Source organism: Zea mays, chromosome 5, assembly GCF_902167145.1.
Source record: "Zea mays cultivar B73 chromosome 5, Zm-B73-REFERENCE-NAM-5.0, whole genome shotgun sequence".
Lineage (NCBI taxonomy): Eukaryota > Viridiplantae > Streptophyta > Magnoliopsida > Poales > Poaceae > Zea > Zea mays.
Genome location: NC_050100.1, coordinates 152,009,251 through 152,027,469, shown reverse-complemented (window position 1 = coordinate 152,027,469; position 18,219 = coordinate 152,009,251).

Genomic DNA, 18,219 nt, shown 5'->3' with positions numbered 1-18,219 from the left:
ATTACTTCACAATATGACCGATTCGTCGTAACATAATCTACGTGTAAAGTAAAGTTGCATGATATGATCATGATGTGATGATGGAATGAACATAGGTGCAAGATAAATAATCTAAAACGACAAAACCTTGAGTACAACTTTCCTTCACAGTAAAGTTGCATTTGATTTCCGATAAAAACCTAATTATTTCGCTAATCAAGTTAAGTAGGGTTCTAGACAACATTATGCATATGCCATGGATCAACTTAGGTGTTTGGGATCAATGGAATTCATACAATCCCAAAACCAGCACAACAAATTAATTATTTTATTACTTCTATTATGTTATTTCTTTGTTAAAGGAAAAAGTACTTCAAATTAAGCAAAACATTGTTAACTAATTGAACATGTTCTAAATAGAATCAAACTTTTTCTATGAGCTACTCTAAGTCTGTGCAATAATAAATCTAAGTCAAAATCCACGAAAACGGCTTTGTATTTTGGTTTCCTTATTGCTTATGGTATCAAATTCACGATAATAGCTTAACATACTTGGTTACCAGATACCCATCGGGAAGCACATTACAGTACATGTATGCTTTTAGCCAGCATTCTATTAAAATGGGAGGATATGGATTGATAAGGTTCAATATGGAATTGTTACCACATGCTCATTGTTTATTTTCCCCTTGGTTGGTAATAATAGGAGCAGTGCAAATAATCTATGCAGTTTTAACCTCTCTTGGTCATTGATTTTTTTAAAAAAAGAATAGCCTACTCCTCTGCATCTCACATGGGTTTCATAATTATAGGAATTGGTTCCATAACCAACATTGGACTAAATGATGCTATTTTACAAATATTATCTCATGGATTTCTTGGTGGGAATGGCTTGTGATAGAATGTGGCGATTTTGATTCAGACATTACAGTGAACACCCGATGAGCTCCATATAAAACTTCACTATTTTCACCATTGAAAGTAGCCCAGAAGGGGGTAAATAGGCTACACCTAAAAAATTCACCAAAAACTTGGAAATGATGTCAAATCAATAGTTTAGTGTAGGCCGGTTGAAACGCTACTAGGGGCTGTTGAACTAGTCCAGTTGAGAGAATAGATCTAGCTAAGAACAACATGAAGTATAATGAGAGATTCTTTGAATCGAAAAACATAGGGCATAATCTAAGTGAAAATCCACACACACAACGAATTGCTCGATGTCTTTCTTAACAAAGATAAAGTGCAGCGCATGAACAAAGCAACAACACAAATACACGAGATTTATGCCAAGGTTCGGCCACACCACAAAGGTGCCCTAATCCCTGTTGAGCAGCCCACATACGGCCCGGTCTTTTCCAGCCCTAGCCCTTCACAGGCTGACCACCAAGGTCAATGCAACCACTTTCTCAAACTTGCTCAAAGAGCATGTGATACAAACTTCTTCGGGTCGTCCACAAATTCAGAGACTCCTAAGCAACCTCAACCGTCATGGAACACGAGGTTCAAAGAGTAACAAACCCACACAAGAGAGTGTTTGCAACAAGCTCAAGGGATGGATAAAGAGGAGGGAGATCAAAAACCATGTCTGAAATCAAAGAACTCAAACCTCACACCAAGGCTCCTTCAATCAATTGAACTGGTTTTAGCCTCAAACATCGACGAGGGAGAGAGTTGGGGTGTGAGAGAAAAAGTTAGAGCTTTTTGTCTCAAGTTTGGTGAACAATGAATGTGTTGGTTAGCCGGAGTAAATGAGGGGGGAGAGAGAGAGGAGAGTGTATATATAGGGGCCTCTCAAATGGGGTTGACTGTTCGAACTTTTTGCGTGAAATGCGGTTGAACTACACCCCAAAGCCAATTGAACTAGTTTTTAGCAAAACTAAACTTGGTTCAACAAGCCAACTCAATTGGGGAGTTCAATCATCCTACCCTGGTTGAACCGCCCCTAAGGGCCCATTCAACTGCCTATTTAGCAGGACTTTGCAGAATGGTCCTCTGACCGAGGGATAGTTGAGCCGCCACTAGCTGGCCGGTTCAACCTCCTTTACAATACAGCTGCCAGACTGTGCTACAAGGTTTGGCAAAACGACCAACTACTGAGATAGTGGTTGAACAACTCCAAAGGGGCCGACTCAACTGGGTTTGAGCAAAGAGGTCTATGGTGAAAACTCGGTTGAACCACCCTTGGGTCAGTTCAACCCGTTTTGAGCAGAGAGCTCCATTGGCTTGGGCGAGTTGACCTACGCCTGAGGGTAGGTTCAAGTGCCTTTGACCAGAGAGGAAGTCCAACAACAAAACCTCGAACCAGTTGGACTCGCACGAAAGGTCCAAAGATTTGTTTTTTTTTTGAAATAAGCTTTTGAAACAGAGAAACTTGAGCTTTGCCAACACCGTTACCTTTGTGGATCCCTCTTAGTTGTACAATGATTCCTACAACTCAAGAAATATGGAATTTGAATCAGTCGTTGCATGGAATCACAGGAAACACGCCATATGATTTGAAGTACTTATCCAATTCGTGTTCCATTTTTGTTTGAAATTAACGTTTGTACTGCTTCTATCTTTGAAATAACTCAACATATTGCCACACCTAGTTCTGGGGGCAAAACCGAATGCATAGAATATGTGGGCCAGGATCCATTTTCCACACATATGTTGATGTCGCTAGTGTAATATATCAAAATACAATGCAATAAAGGCGTAAAGAGAGTAGAGTAACTTTATTACATCATCCAAAACATTGTATCTTAACAAGTATCATAATCAAAGTACGGCAGAACTAAACATGGACACTCTTCCACAGGAAGGTGACTGGCGCATCGTTACACTCAAAACTCATCAACATCATCTGCGAAGTCTCCGTCATCACCATCTAATCAAAATATTAGCAAGGGTGATCTCACTTATGGTCGGGGCTCAGCAAGTGGGGGAAATTAATGCATGTTAACAAGGTAGGCTATGGATAAGTGGTAAGCATTTTAGTTGGTCAATATTTTATTAGCAACACCTGTCTTACTAATAAGTGTGTATCCCAAATATCCCAATTAATCAAAGGCATAAGATTGTATCAAAAACACTTAAGTGTAATCACTTAATCAAACCACTGGTAGATCCTCATATCACGATTTATTTTCCATCTTTAAGTTCAATTATCATGTGAGGGTCCAGGTTGCTCTTAACCGTGAGCACGGTTGACATATCAGTTTTACACTGTGCAGAGGTGGTACAACTTTACCCACAAGCCATGTATCCCATCTAGCCTAGGTTGATCGGACCCATAAACATTGCCGAGGTGAATGGCTAGGGATCCATTATGAGGCCTTCACAAAATATACTTAGTACAAAGCCACCTGCTAAGGTTTCCACGTCAGTATTGATGGCTCTTTGGGTGAGGTAACTTAGCCAAGACTACCACCCCATGTTAACATGAGCTACCACCAAACCACTGCCACCCCCTCTTGCCCATCTTTTAGGTAGGGTTGCTAAGCACTAAGTCTATAGAGCTAATTACCAAAGCCAGAGCCATTATAGCACTCGTGGTTACACTGTTATCCTAGGTGGTCACTCCATGTTCCATTTAACAAAAAATGTTCTTGTTTAACCATCGGGTTAACCTCATAATAAAACTTCATTTCCGAAACATAATATCATTTAAAAGAGTGACAACATATTTATCAAGTTGAGCAATAGCAAAAATTGCTAAGCATAGCATTTATCCCAGGGTAATTCAAGGAATAGGGTTGGTAATTCTAGGAAATCCTTATTTAGGAAAATCCCATCAAATTATGCAATATATATCCAAAAGTAAACATTATTGTATGCATTATTTAGGTACAAATAGAAATGCAGAGGGAGAATCCACTTGCCTTGCTCGAAAGTGTCCTATGGGTCGTCATCGAACGTGTTTGGTTCGTCTACCTCATAGTCAACTTCTAGCATCGATTTGCGTATCGTACATACAAAAGAATACGTACGCCAAATAAATAAACATACACCATTACATGGGTAATCATTCACCATTACATATACATTCATACATCACACAACTATACTCATAAATACGTCCAAAGCATAAATACTTATTAATCCACTATGGCTTCTACTTTGAGTTATCATTGGTGGAAATATGAGTAGGTGACTATGACGCTAGTTTATCTAGTATAATGTAAATAAAAATGACTTAACAAACTTTACGGAAAATAATTGTTTTTATTACTAATAATAGACTTTTGGGTTTTATCCTTTTCTTTCTAGATAGAAATTTTACGTATAGCTAAAAATGTTTATTTCTAAATCACCTAACATTAATATTCCAAGAGTTAATGTAGACTACTAATTGGACTTTAGTAATATAATCATGATGATTTTGACATAAAGAAATATTTTACTAATTCTAAGTAATTAAGTGCTATACATATGAATACATTAATCATGACTAGTAAAACCTATATTTTTAATCTGACCAAAAATACGTGGCCTAGTATTTCTTCTACATTCTTATATCAATAAAATACTTAAATTACTACTAACAAATATTGTTCCATGTGCTAAAGCGAAGTTAATCGTGAACGTTTCTAATATTTAAATCACCAAGTTAGTGAATAGTGACATTATTTGTTTTTGAAAAATAAAATAATACTCTTGTCAAAATATTGTTGCAGGGGCTAGTTCACGATTTAGCATATACATCGGGGTCTCTTTTCAATAGTTTCTGAACTGAAAATCTCGGAATTAATTTTATTTACATGCAGGGACTAAAATGCAAAATGTGCTTCTTCTAACATGAGCTCTTGCTCACACGCACGGATGGAGCTCGGCGAGCAGGGTAGCAGGGCACGGTGGTCTTGGTCGGGTAGGGAATGAGCGTGGCCTAGGCGGGGCGAGGCGCGTATGGCGAGGCTCGACAGCGAGCGGGCGCGGACGGCGAGGCTCCGGTGGTCGGCGGTTCGGCGAGGGAGAGAGAGCGCGAGGAGTGAGGCAGAGAGCTCGGGTAGGGAGAGAGGAGGCAGCTCGAGCGGTTTTTATAGAGAGAGGGGAGGAGAGGGAGAGCCGAGGGGGAGAGAGAGACGGTCGGCCATCAACGCCATCAATGGAGGCGGCCAATAACTCGGCCGTTACCGGCTTGAAGGAGAGGGAAGTGGGGGAGGGAGAGAGGGAAACGAGGCTGGCAGATTCCGGTTCGGGGAAACGGACGGGCGCAGACATCGAGGAGCTGGCGTGGCGTGGCTCGGCCGGGCGCGGGAGGGAGACGAAGGAGAGGGGCCACGGGTGGGCCCCACTGGTCGGTGAGAGAGGGGGAGGCAATAGGGGCAACAGCGGCTGATGGGCCTGATGGGCCGAAATGGCCTGTTAGGTTTAGGGTTTTCGGTTTTTTTCTTTTCTTTTCTATTTAAAAATATAAATAAATATATTTTTAAATGTGACACCCCAGGTGTCTATTTCGTGTTATGTCAGGAGATTTATCCTAATCTCGGATGCTTAGTAAAAATTTCTATTTCTCGATCGTATCTATCTCCTTTTATCAAGTTACGTGTGAAGGTTTCACCGATCTCTGATTTTATTCGATCGCGAGAGAGTGAGGCCAAATTTGGAGCCTGTTAAAACTTTTATTTCTCGAGACGAATGCAAACTCGAAAATCATTCTTGACTTGTAAATCTCATCCAAAGCTCATTTAATCAAACTCTCGACGGCTGTTATTTGATCTGAGCCCCAGTCCAATTCCTCGAACTTTGATCTATGTTTGACTATTTTATCCGGATCCGTACTCTCAAACAGAATACTCAGTATGTCGTCCTCTAATTAATTCTTACTCGACTCATCCTAGTATCTTTGTGTCTGAACCAAATTCAAAACCCACTCCGGCAGCGATTTTAAAATGTCACGATTCGCTTCTCCGCAAAAAAAACCAAAGCCGATTTGATCGCTATCTAAATTGAACTCTCATCGAAAAATAAAAATATAATGTCATATTTAGAATGCGCTTGAAGTTCATAACCCAGGTTGTGCGTGTTATCAGACTAAATTACGTACGAGGGTAATAATTAGTGTTCAGATAATCCGTGTTTAATCGAACGACATAAAATAAAATGGAAATAATTAGCGCAGCCCGATTAAGTGTTTTGTGCCAGCCCAGCCCAGCCCACTAAAAAGCTAACCCTAATTACCTGCTATAAATATGTTTCAGCTTGGAAATTTTCCATTTCCCACCCCTAGCCGCCACTCTCTCCTCTCCCATTTTTCCTCTCACACACAACTCTCCCACCTCTCTGTTCATGGCGCGGGAAACTTCTTTCCTGTCCATGGCGCCCTCCCCTCCTCCCCCTTCTTCATCCTCAAGCACAACAATGGTGGCCGAGCTCCCTCCCTCTCCAATGGTGGTGCTCGCCCCCTCCCTCCCTCCTTTCTCCCTGTTGCAGCAGCAAATGCCCACTGCTCCCCTCCTCTCTTCCTCGTCTCTGCCCAAACCATAGAGCAGCAGCAGCTGGTGAGCTCACCCCTGCATCTTCCCCATGGTCGACAACCTTCCTCCATTGTAGCAGCTCGCCCCCTTCCTCCTTATGCTGCTACGTGAAGCCCATAAGCCGCCGTGCTTGTAAGTCGTTCGACAAAATGTCCCAAGGGTGCAGCAAGCCGGGACAGCGCATCCCCTCGCCGCGGAGATTCCCTTGCAGCCCCGGGGACTTTCCCTTGCTTCGTCTCATTGCCACCACTGCGCGCGTGCCAAGCATTCGGCGAAATGTCTAGGTGGGGTGCTGCGCAATGGACAGCACGCCGTGATGCCCGCCGGGTGCTCGATGTGTTGCGCAGCCCCATCTGGACGTCGTCGTTCCCTGTAGCACGCGCTCGGCAAACTTCGCTATGCACGCATCATCAAGCTCCATCTCCTTGTCCATTCCATAGCCGGCCCTCACAGCCGAGTTTTCCCCTGCTGTCCCGCACAGTGACGCGCTCCGCTAGGTGCTCGACGAGCTACCTAACTGGTCGTCAACCTCGCTGGCGCAGCCCCCCTCTGCACCATGCTCAAGCTATGTTCGTGACGTCGTTGTTCTTGCTGTTTTGCCGCACCAACCGGCAGCCACAGTAGCCCCTCCGTGGCTTGTGCTCCCTCTAGCCACGCCCACGTTGCCCGTCGTGCTCCTCCGACTTCACTTCGGTCTCCCGTGCTCGACGGCGCGTTCGTCTTCACGCCATCTGAGCAGCGACCACGACCGGGGTTTGATATGGTGAGCTGATATGTTATTTTGTTGTTGGATTGGATGGATGTGTGGCTATGATAGTTCTTTTGTGTGTTGCAAGGATAGGTCGCGAATGTATTGATGGATTATTAAAAGGTGTCGTCGTTAGGTAGTGTGTTAGTTGTGGAAAATTTAATAAAGCACAAGGCATGCTTGGTGGCTTCCGCAGTCGGCTAATAAGTCTAGTCTTTGATAATTATATTTTATGTATTCATCGTTGATGTAGGTTAGATTGGGTTGAAAATGTAAATTATGTGACCTATGATTGGGGTTTTGAGGTCGAGAGCTGCGAATAATTAGTTTGGTGTTTCACTCGTCTGGTTGATAAATGTTGTCAAGCATGTGCGCCGAAGTGTGTTGTAGTAGTGATTGCGTTGAATTGAACAGAAGTGTCTCGAGTACACGCCGCAACATGGTTGTATGCGAGACAAGGTAATATAAGGTGTGCTCAACACGAAAGTTCGGTCGGTGTAGGTAGAAATTGTTTTGGCTTAGATAGAGAGGTGGCGACATGCTAAAGTAGTCATCGCTTTCTCTATGTTTATAAGTCGAGTCAATGCACATTATGTGTTCATCGAGATACACTTCGCACCTAGTGTAGGGTTGTGTTCAAGATGCCGAGTAAACGCTTCAAGTAATCAAGTAGGTTCATGTTGGGGACTTGTCCTTAAATGCTATGAATTAAGAACAAGGCAACACAAAAATCGTTAAATGTTAAAGTCCTTCGTCCCTCAAAGCATTATTTCCCTTAGGACATAATGGGTTTCGGACGAAGGTTATGAAGAACGTACCTTTATCAGTATAACAAATGATGAAAAAAAGATTCATATAAAGTATGAAAAATGACATAAATAAATATTCAAATATTATTAACTCCTTTTTATTTTTATTATTATAGAAATGACAACAGATTGCAAATATACCTTCGGCTTGAAGGAAAAAATACAGGTGTGACGCAAAAGTGAATGCCAAGTCAGCGTGAATAGTACGGGAGTACTATTCACCTATTTATATGCACGGGTCGCAGCCCATGTAAAATTACATCCAGGTCCTTTGCTTTTGATAATAACTCTATAGTAATCCATCGAGGTCTAGATAGTCTTTTCCTCTTTAAGTCGGTTTCCTCTTTTCTGCCATCATGCCGAAGCTTCCTTACGCACAACTTCGGCTCTGTTCCATCCTTCGTTCTCTTTGTGTTTCTTCATACAAAGATTTTGACTTGTCCAAAGAGTCCATGTTCGAAGGTACCTGTTCATGCATTATACTTCCAGAAACATTGTTAAATCATGTTTTTGAGGACATTCGGAAGCCGAAGGCCCCCAACACTAGCCCCTTGCAATATTAATTTGTTAGAATGATAAATTCAGATTGCAATAAGGACGAAGGCTCTGAGCCGAAGGTCCAAAAAAACACCTTCCCTTTGCTAGAATAGCAATAGTCACCGACAAGCGGGCCCTCCAGTATGCAACGCATCAGGCGTATAAATAAGAGCACACCGCAAACTGATTTGGTATGCTTTTTTTTGCCATCTGCTCCTGCTTACTCAATTTTTAGCTCTTGCGCACCAACACTTGCTTGGCTTTTTAAATTTTTAAGCTTCGGCTTCCACTAGTAGAAAAGAGCTCATAGCCTGCGGCACCCATAAATTATCACTGACGGTTTCAGTTATCGTGCGCCAGTAAAAAAACGAGGTGGGCCCGTCTTGGGAACCGCCAGTGGAAACCTATTTCCACTGGCGGTTATCTTAAGATAACCGCCAGTGGAAATAGGATGTTTCCACTGGCGGTTGTGTTAAGATAACCGCCAGTGGAAACCAATTTCCACTGGCGGTTGGTGTAAGAGAACCGCCAGTGGAAATACCCTATTTCCACTGGCGGTTGTGTTAAGATAACCGCCAGTGGAAATAGGTTTCCACTGGCGGTTTTTAAAGCCAACCGCTAGTGAACTGTCTGTTATAAATACCCCTCTTCTTCCCCCCGACAGTGAACTGTATGCTCGCAGCCAACTTCCATTGGAGGCGATTTTGGAGGTCCAGATTTCACAAAAATATAAGGGGGGAGGTTTTGGTCTTCATTTCTTGGAAGAAGGTGGATAAGAAAGGTTGGTTTATGTTTCTTTGTCAATTTTTGTTCATTCTTGCTCAATTTTAGCCACATTTTGGATCTAGGGTTTTACATGAGAGAGAGAAGAGTATAGTTAGGTTATTTTCTCTATTTCCTCAAATGAGGTTGTTTAAGATGGTCAGTTTTTGTCTATTCCCTCTCCTTTTTCATGTTTAGTTCTCAATTAAGTTTATCCATAACACATATTTAATTGCTTAATGAATGGTGAATGTGTTGTATGGAAGGTTGTTTAATTATGTTTCAATTTTAACTACATTTTGAAACTAGGCTTTCACCATGTGTTAGAGATAGGTTTGGGTATTAAATTTTTTTGTTTATTAGTAGTTAGGAAAGTTTGGCTTATGTTTATTTTGCCAAATTTTGTTCATTTTTCCTCCATTTTAGGCACATTTTGGTTGCAGCACTTTGCACATCCAGAATGCCCGTTCTTGCACTGATTTTACATAGAGCAGAGCATCATGCTGGAGCCTACCGATCAATATGTACTGTATATATACATGCATGGTAATCTGACTTGCCATGAAAACTTTGGACTGGAAGGGTAGGCAGCAGATGTCGCACTCCAGCGCGTCATTCTCCATGGATAGTGTCACAGTCGCCTCTTCCTCATCCTCCAACCCCGCCTCTTCCTCATCCTCCACCACCACCTTGGCTTTCTTTGGAGTGCCGCCGTAGAGAAGCCCGCCTCTTCCTCATCCTCCATAGAGAAGTCGTGGTCTTTTTCCCGGTCATGGTTTATCACTTAGAACGCGAGGTAAAATAAAAGCAGGAAGGACTATTCGACTAAAAGAGAGGAGAGAGAGAGAGAGTTTCACATTTTAGCCACATTTTTGGATATAGGGTTTCACCATGTGTTTTATGTTACTTTTTTACAGGTGATGATGGAGAGGATATCCTGGATGTATAACTTATCAAGGCTAGATCCATCATACATATCTGAGGTCCATAAGTTTATTGTTGTCGCTAAGAACCATGCTTGGAGAACAAAGACAAAGCACATATATTGTCCATGCATGGACTGCAAAAATGCTGTTGTATTTGATGACACAGAACAAATCATATCTCATCTGGTATGCCGAGGATTTGTGAACGATTACATAATTTGGACAAAGCATGGAGAGGGTAGCTCTTCGCCTTATACAGCTGGAAACCCTACGAACATCGACGACAGCTTTCAGTTCATTCACGAGACACAACAACCTCTTCCACAGAGCGAACATGTAGTGCCAAATGTTACTGATCATGGTTACGCCGGAGGAAATGAACGTGAAAGAACCCATGTTCTGCCAAATGTTATGGACGAGGAAGATGCAGAGTTGTTAGAGGCAATGTTGCATCGTCATACAGATCCATCGATGTTCTTCATGAAAGGTATGGAGTCCCTGAAGAAGGCAGCAGAAGAGCCTTTGTACGACGAGTCTAAGGGCTGTACCAAAGAGTTCATGACGCTCCGATCTGTGTTAAAGTTGTTGATGTTAAAAGCTAGATCTGGTCTGTCTGATGCTGGCTTCGATGCGTACTTGAGTATTGTCGCAGACATGCTTCCAAAGGAGAACAAAGTGCCTGCTAACACGTACTATGCAAAGAAACTAATTAGTCCACTCACTATGGGCGTGGAGAAGATCCACGCGTGTAGAAATCACTGTATCCTTTATCGAGGTGATGATTATAAAGACTTAGAGAGCTGCCCAAAGTGTGGTGCAAGTAGGTACAAGACAAATAAAGACTATCGAGAGGAAGAGTGTGTTGCATCTGTGTCTAAAGGGAAGAAGCGAAAGAAAGCCAAAAAGAAGACTTCAAAATCCACGAGCAAAGAAAAAGAAGAAGTAGACTATTATGCGCTCAAAAAGATTCCTGCTTTGGTGATGTGGTACCTCCCCGTCGTCGATCGATTGAGGTGTTTGTTCGCTAACCCTGAGGATGCCAAACTTATGAGCTGGCATGCTTCTAATGAGCACAAAAACGATGGGAAGCTTCAACATCCAGCCGATGGGAAGCAGTGGCAAGATTTCAATGAGAACCACCGAGACTTTATCGATGAACCAAGAAATGTTAGGTTCGCACTGAGTACTGATGGAATGAATCCATTTCCTGAAATGAGCAGCAAGCATAGCACATGGCCAGTGATCCTCACCATATACAACCTTCCTTCATGGTTGATGCAGAAACGGAAGTACATTTTGCTAACCATGCTTATTTCTGGACCTACACAACCTGGAGTTGATATGGATGTATTTTTAGAGCCCTTAATGGAGGATATGAAAATATTGTGGGTAACGGGTGTTCAAATGTTGGATGAGTATCGTAAAGATTCATTCATGCTGAGAGCAATTATTTTTGTTACGATCAACGATTACCCTGCACTCTTCACATTATCAGGCCAGTTTAAGGGAAAGGTTGGCTGCACAGTATGCATTGATGAAACTGCTTACGTGTCCCTTACTGCATCTAAGAAGATAGTGTACATGAGGCACAGACGCTTTTTATTGGAAGGACACAGGTACCGCATGCGAAAGATGGATAAGTACTTTGACAATAATGGTGAACTACATTTCACTGCTCCATCGGGTAACAATAAAGGTCATAGAGTTTTTGAAATAGTCAAGAATATCAAGTTTGTTTTCGGGAAGAAGACAAAAGACGGAAAACAAGGAAAGATGTCAAACCAGCTCCGGGGGCTATATTCAAGAAAAAGTCTATTTTCTTCGAGTACTTGCCTTACTGGAAAGAGTTAGATGTGCGGCATGCGATCGATGGTATGCACGTTCAGAAGAACGTGTTTGAAAGCATAATTGGCACCTTGCTAGACATAAAGGGCAAAACAAAAGAAGGGCTCAATTCACGCATGGACTTGGTAAATTTAGGCATAAAAAAGGAACTACATCCTGTTCTTCAAGAAAATGGGAAGTATCATCTCCCAGCAGCAAGCTACAATCTCAATGTAGATGAGAAACATACGATGTGTGTTTGGCTTAAGAATTTGAAAGTCCCATCCGGATTCTGCTCTAGCATACGAAGTATTGTGTCAATGAAAGACCTGATAGTCACCAACTACAACTCACATGATTGTCATGTCATGCTGACTACATTCCTACCTATTGCCATCAGGGCTATAAATCCTTTGTTTTTAAAGATGGCAATCACACGGTTGTGCTACTTTTTCAACAGAATTTCACAAAAGGTAATTGACCGTGATGAGTTGGCATCTCTTCAGGAATTCGCAGTGGAGACAATAACACAGTTTGAGATGTGTTTCCCTCCATCGTTCTTTGATATTATGGTGCACCTTGTGGTGCACTTGGTGCCACAAATAGAGGCATTGGGTCCTATGTACTTACATGAAATGTGGACGTACGAGCGTTTCATGTCAATACTGAATGGCTATGTATCAACCCGTGCTCGTCCCGAGGCATCCATGATAGAGGGGTACTGTACTGAAGAGGCCATTGAGTCGGGAGGTCCATTCTGCAATAATATCCTAAAAGATCAGGTTGCAATAGGTCTGCCTCCGTCACGACACGAGGGTAGATTGTATGGAAGCGGGAGGATGGGACGGAAATCTTTCATTCCACCAGATTACAATACAGTACTTGAGGCACATCACAGCATCCTACATCAGCTAGCGATAATAGAGCCATTTATCCAACAACACATCAATGAGCTTCACGAGCAAAATCCTGGGCATACGGCTGATTGGGTAATGAAGCAACATAAGCAGCGGTTCAACACATGGCTAATGGTGAAGGACATTCCACGTGGAGAAACAATAGAAGAAAAAACCATCAAGGGGTTGGCATCTGGACCTTCACGCCAGGTCACAACATGGCAAACCTATGACATTAGTGGATTCACATTTTGTACAAAGTCCAAGGACAAAAAGAGCATGTCACAAAACAGTGGTGTTCGATGCGAGGCCATAGATGATGAACTGGTGAGATTATTACATATTTTGGCTTTATTGAGGACATATGGGAACTAGACTATGGTACATTTCAGATATCGGTTTTCCGATGTCAATGGGTTGAAGACAAACATGTCACGGTAGACAACTATGGGGTCAGAGTTCTTGATCTAAGTAAGGTAGGTTACAAAGATGACCCATGGATCCTTGCTAATCGTGCTGCACAGGTCTTCTATGCTGAACAGATCATTTCTAACAATGAGAAGAAAAGCACCGATAAACCGAAGCATGTAGTTTTTCCTAGAAAACAACAAGCTATAGGAGTTGATGGTGTATCTGATTTAAAGGATTTTAACCAGTTCAACGACATGTCTCTTTTCATAGACCATCCAACCAAGATAAGGAACGTTGAGCGAAGCATCCCACGCAATTCGATGCCCTGGGTACGCCAGGATGGACAAGGCAGAACAATAGCTCCCTAGATTATATAGTTGTCATGTAATTGATTATTGTTAGGACATGTCATGTAATTTTACACGACTTTCTAGAGAGGAGAGGGAGAGGGAGACAGAGCTATTGTTGCCAATGCGCTCGGAGCAGGTCCAGCACTTACCGTCCGTGCGGATGCAGCACTTTGCACATCCAGAATGCCCGTTCTTGCACTGATTTTACACAGAGCAGAACATCATGTTGGAGCCTACCGATCAATATGTACTGTATATATACATGCATGGTAATCTGACTTGCCATGAAAACTTCAGACTGGAAGGGTAGGCAGCAGATGTCGCACTCCAGCGCGTCCTTCTCCACGGATAGTGTCACAGTCGCCTCTTCCTCATCCTCCAACCCCGCCTCTTCCTCATCCTCCACCACCACCTTGGCTTTCTTTGGAGTGCCGCCGTCAGAGGAAGTCGTGGTCTTTTTCCCGGTCATGGTTTATCACCTAGAACGCGAGGTAAAATAAAAGCAGGGAGGACTTGGAGAGAGAGAGGGAGAGGGGAGAGAGAGGAGCTAGGGAAAGGAGAGAGAGAGGAGAGAGAGAGAGAGAGAGGAGAGATAGAGGAGAGAGAGAGAGATAGAGGAGAGATAGAGGAGAGAGAGACAGAGAGGGAGAGGGGAGAGAGAGGAGCTAGAGAGAGGAGATAGAGAGGAGAGAGAGAGAGGAGAGACAGAGGAGAGAGAGAGAGAGGGAAGAGATAGAGGAGAGAGAGGAGAGATAGAGGAGAGATAGAGGAGAGAGAGAGAGAGGAGAGATAGAGGAGAGAGAGAGGGAAGAGAGAGGAGGGAGAGAGAGAGGAGAGAGATAGAGGTAAATATATATATTATGTATACTAAATATATATATATATATATTTATATATTTAATATGTATAAAAATATATATAATTAATGTATGAATATATAATAAAAAATAATATACTAAAAACATTACTACTGGCGGTTCTCAACGAAAACCGCCAGTATAAATGATTTCTACTGGCGGTTGTCATAGAGAACCGCTAGTAGAAATGGCCTCCACAGTCTGTGGATGGCATTTCTACTGGCGGTTCTCTATGAAAACCGCCAGTATAAATGATTTCTACTGGCGGTTGTCATAGAGAACCGCCAGTAGAAATATCTCCTATATAAAGGAGCGCGCGCGGGGCCGAAAAATTTTCGCTAAGTCTGGCGCCCTGTCTTTCCATCTTCCCGCCGTCAGGCTGCCAAAAATTCGCCCGGCGATTTTCTCCACCGTGCGCCGCCGTCGTTCACGCCGTCGTCCACGCCGTCGTCCCCGCGCCGTAGGTATGTTCTTCTCTCTCTCTCTCTCTCCCTTTCTTCGACTATGATCGCTCGGGCATGCGCGCCGCCACCGCCGCCGCCGTGCAAGCGCCGCCGCTGTGCAAGCGCCGCCGTCGTGCACGTGCCGCGGCTAAACCCTAAGACTAGGAAGAGTGAGAGAGTTAGAGGGAAGAGAGAGGAGGAAGAGGGAAGAGAGGGAGACCCTGCGCGCGTCTCTGCAGAGAGAGAGAGAGAGAGGGAGAGAAGATAGAGGAGGGAGAGGGAAGAGAGAGGAGAGGAAAGAGAGTGGAGGGAGGGAGAGAGAGAGAAGAGAGAGGAGGGAGAGGGAGTGTATATATAGGAAAGAGAGTGGAGGGAGAGAGAGAGAGGAGAGAGAGGGAAAGGGAAGAGAGAGAGGAAAGAGAGTGGAGGGAGGGAGAGAGAGAGAAGAGAGAGGAGGGAGAGGGAGTGTATATATAGGAAAGAGAGTGTAAGGGGAGAGAGAGGAGAGAGGGGGAAAGGGAAGAGAGAGGAAAGAGAGGGAGAGGGAGGGAGGGAAGAGAGAGGAAAGGGAGGGAGATTAGAGAGAGAGAGAGGAGAGAGCAACGAAAAGCATGTTTTTTCCATCGTATTCAATTGTAAACAACATATTCTATTGTATTCTATTGTAAACAACGTATTTCATTGTAAACAACGTATTCCATTGTAAAATGTAGACTAGATTCACTAGTAAACTACGTATTCCATTGTAGTACTATTAGCTAGTGAAATTAGAAGACGACGTACGACACACTTGCGTTGTTTCGATTAAGAGGAACTCATCTGAACCCCACTTGACCAGAGCGAGTTCTCTCTCCCTCTCTCTCTCTATACGTTCTATACGACTCTCCATCTCCCTCTCTCCCTCTCTATACGTCCTATACGACTCCTCCTCTCTCCCTCTCTCTCTATACGTTCTATACGACTCCTCCTCTCTCTCTCTCTCTATACGTTATATACGACTCTATACGTCCTATACGACTCCTCCTCTCTTCCTCTCTATCTCTATACGTTCTATACGACTCCTCCTCTCTCTCTCTCTATACGTTCTATACGACTCTCCATCTCCCTCTCTCCCTCTCTATACGTCCTATACGACTCCTCCTCTCTCCCTCTCTCTCTCTCTCTATATGTTATATATGACTCCTCGATAAGGGTTAGGGTATTTGTTAATACGAATTTAATTATTGCTTATGTTAATATGTAGCTCAATGAGTTCTCCAACCAAGGACCAAGGATTAGGGCCCGACCACATGGACAAGCGTGTTGCTCAAGAAGAATCCAGCAGTGAAGGATATGAAACGCCTAGCGACCCTTTTCCTACCACTAGGATAGATAGGGCCGCTGCGCGTGAGTTGCAACGTGACCCTACTTATGATCCACAAGAACATGAGGTAAATTACACATCCTTAATTTCGTGTGTGTACCTAATTAATTAGCTGATTTCACAATGTCTATTACACATGCATGATTTCTTGTGCATTTTATTACATGAATAGGAGGTCTTGTCTGAATTTCGTGCGATGCTCGAAAAAGCTGCGGCACAATACCAAGACGCACCGGAACCGATCCAAGGCGCACCGGAACCGACCTAAGGCGCACCGGAATCGACCGAGACAACCACCGAGAGGTCAAGGAAAAGGAAGCAGAGCGATCGGAACAGAGGTGACAGGGGGCTAAACAAGTTTCCTGACAAGACATATAAAATCACAAACGTGAGCCCGAATGGTCAGCCCCTAGCTCCAGAAGAGGCACTGCCTAAGTTTCGGAATGCACTTGGGTTCTTAGTTAGAGATAATCTTGACATCACAATCCGACAGTGGAGAGATGTATCAGATGATGTCAAGAATCAAATGTGGAATAAGCTAGTAACGAGGTTCGTTTTTCCTGGGGGTTCAGAAGAACTCGTGAAAAAATACACGATGAAGCAGTTTGCAATAAATTTCCGAAACTGGAGGTCTGAGATGAATACAAAGTTTGCAAAGAAAGGCCTAGACCCGACGAAAATATAAAATCTCAGCAGGTCAGTGGGCAGTATTTCTAGAGTAGAGGAGCAGCCCTGATTTCATATCACTAAGTGAGGCAAATTCAGAACTGTCTAAGAAGAACAAATACCTCGACCACCTTGGCACAGGTGGTTACAAGCGTCAGGTTCCTAAATGGAGACAAGAAGACGCCGAGAAGAAGGCTGCAGGGTTGCCGACGCTGTCCGAGCAACTCGGTGAAAGGACAGCTAATTGGATCCGTGCTAGAAAACCAAGGGAAACTGAGTCTGGTGTATCTTTTGATGATCCCAATGTCGAAGAAGCGGCAAAAAACATATATGCAATTGCAGCTAAGCAGAGCGAAGGAACATTTAAGCCGCAAAGGGAGAAAGACATTCTACGGCTGGTCTCGGTAACCCTGAGCATCCTGGTCGTGTACGAGGAATATCATCTAAGGAAGGATGGAAGGAAGGATTCGGACCACAATGGGAAGGTCTGTACAAGAAACGTGATCGATACAGGGAAGAGATGGCAAATTATTTTAAGGAGGAGGCCAAGAAAGAGTTCAAAGACCTGATGTCTGAAATGCTATCGAATCCTCCTCCAGAATTGATGCAGCAATTGGCGATGGCGAGTGCGATGTCTGTTCAACAAATGACCACTCCACAGATGCAAATAATTCCAGCAGCTCAAACGCCGGCTGCCACCGAGGGTACGACCATCCCATGCTCTATCGCGTCAACGAGAAATAAGGTCCGCTATCCAGTTGATGACATCACAAGGCCTGTGGCATGCACACTAGTTATAAGATATGGTATTAACAATCAGCGTACAAGGAAAGTAGCCACAGGCCTTGCGATCCCAGGACGCAAGTTCCATGGAAACGACATTCCAGAAGAATATTGCAGGGTAGAAGTGACGACAGTCATCCAAGGATACGAGGACGACATGCTAGACATCCCTGGGCCTGAAGGTATCGAGACACTTGGACAAGCTATCAAGAATTTTATCCTTTGGCCTCGAAGGGATGTCGAATTGCTTGATTGGTCGAATTCGTCGCAGGCCCAACCGTCTCCGCCTTCTCAAATTGTTGTTCCTATTGTACATCCATCATCACCTCCTCAAACTTCACATGCTGCTCCTCATCCTCTTTCTGACCCTCCTTCTCCTCATCCTCATGGTGGCCCACCGTCTCCGC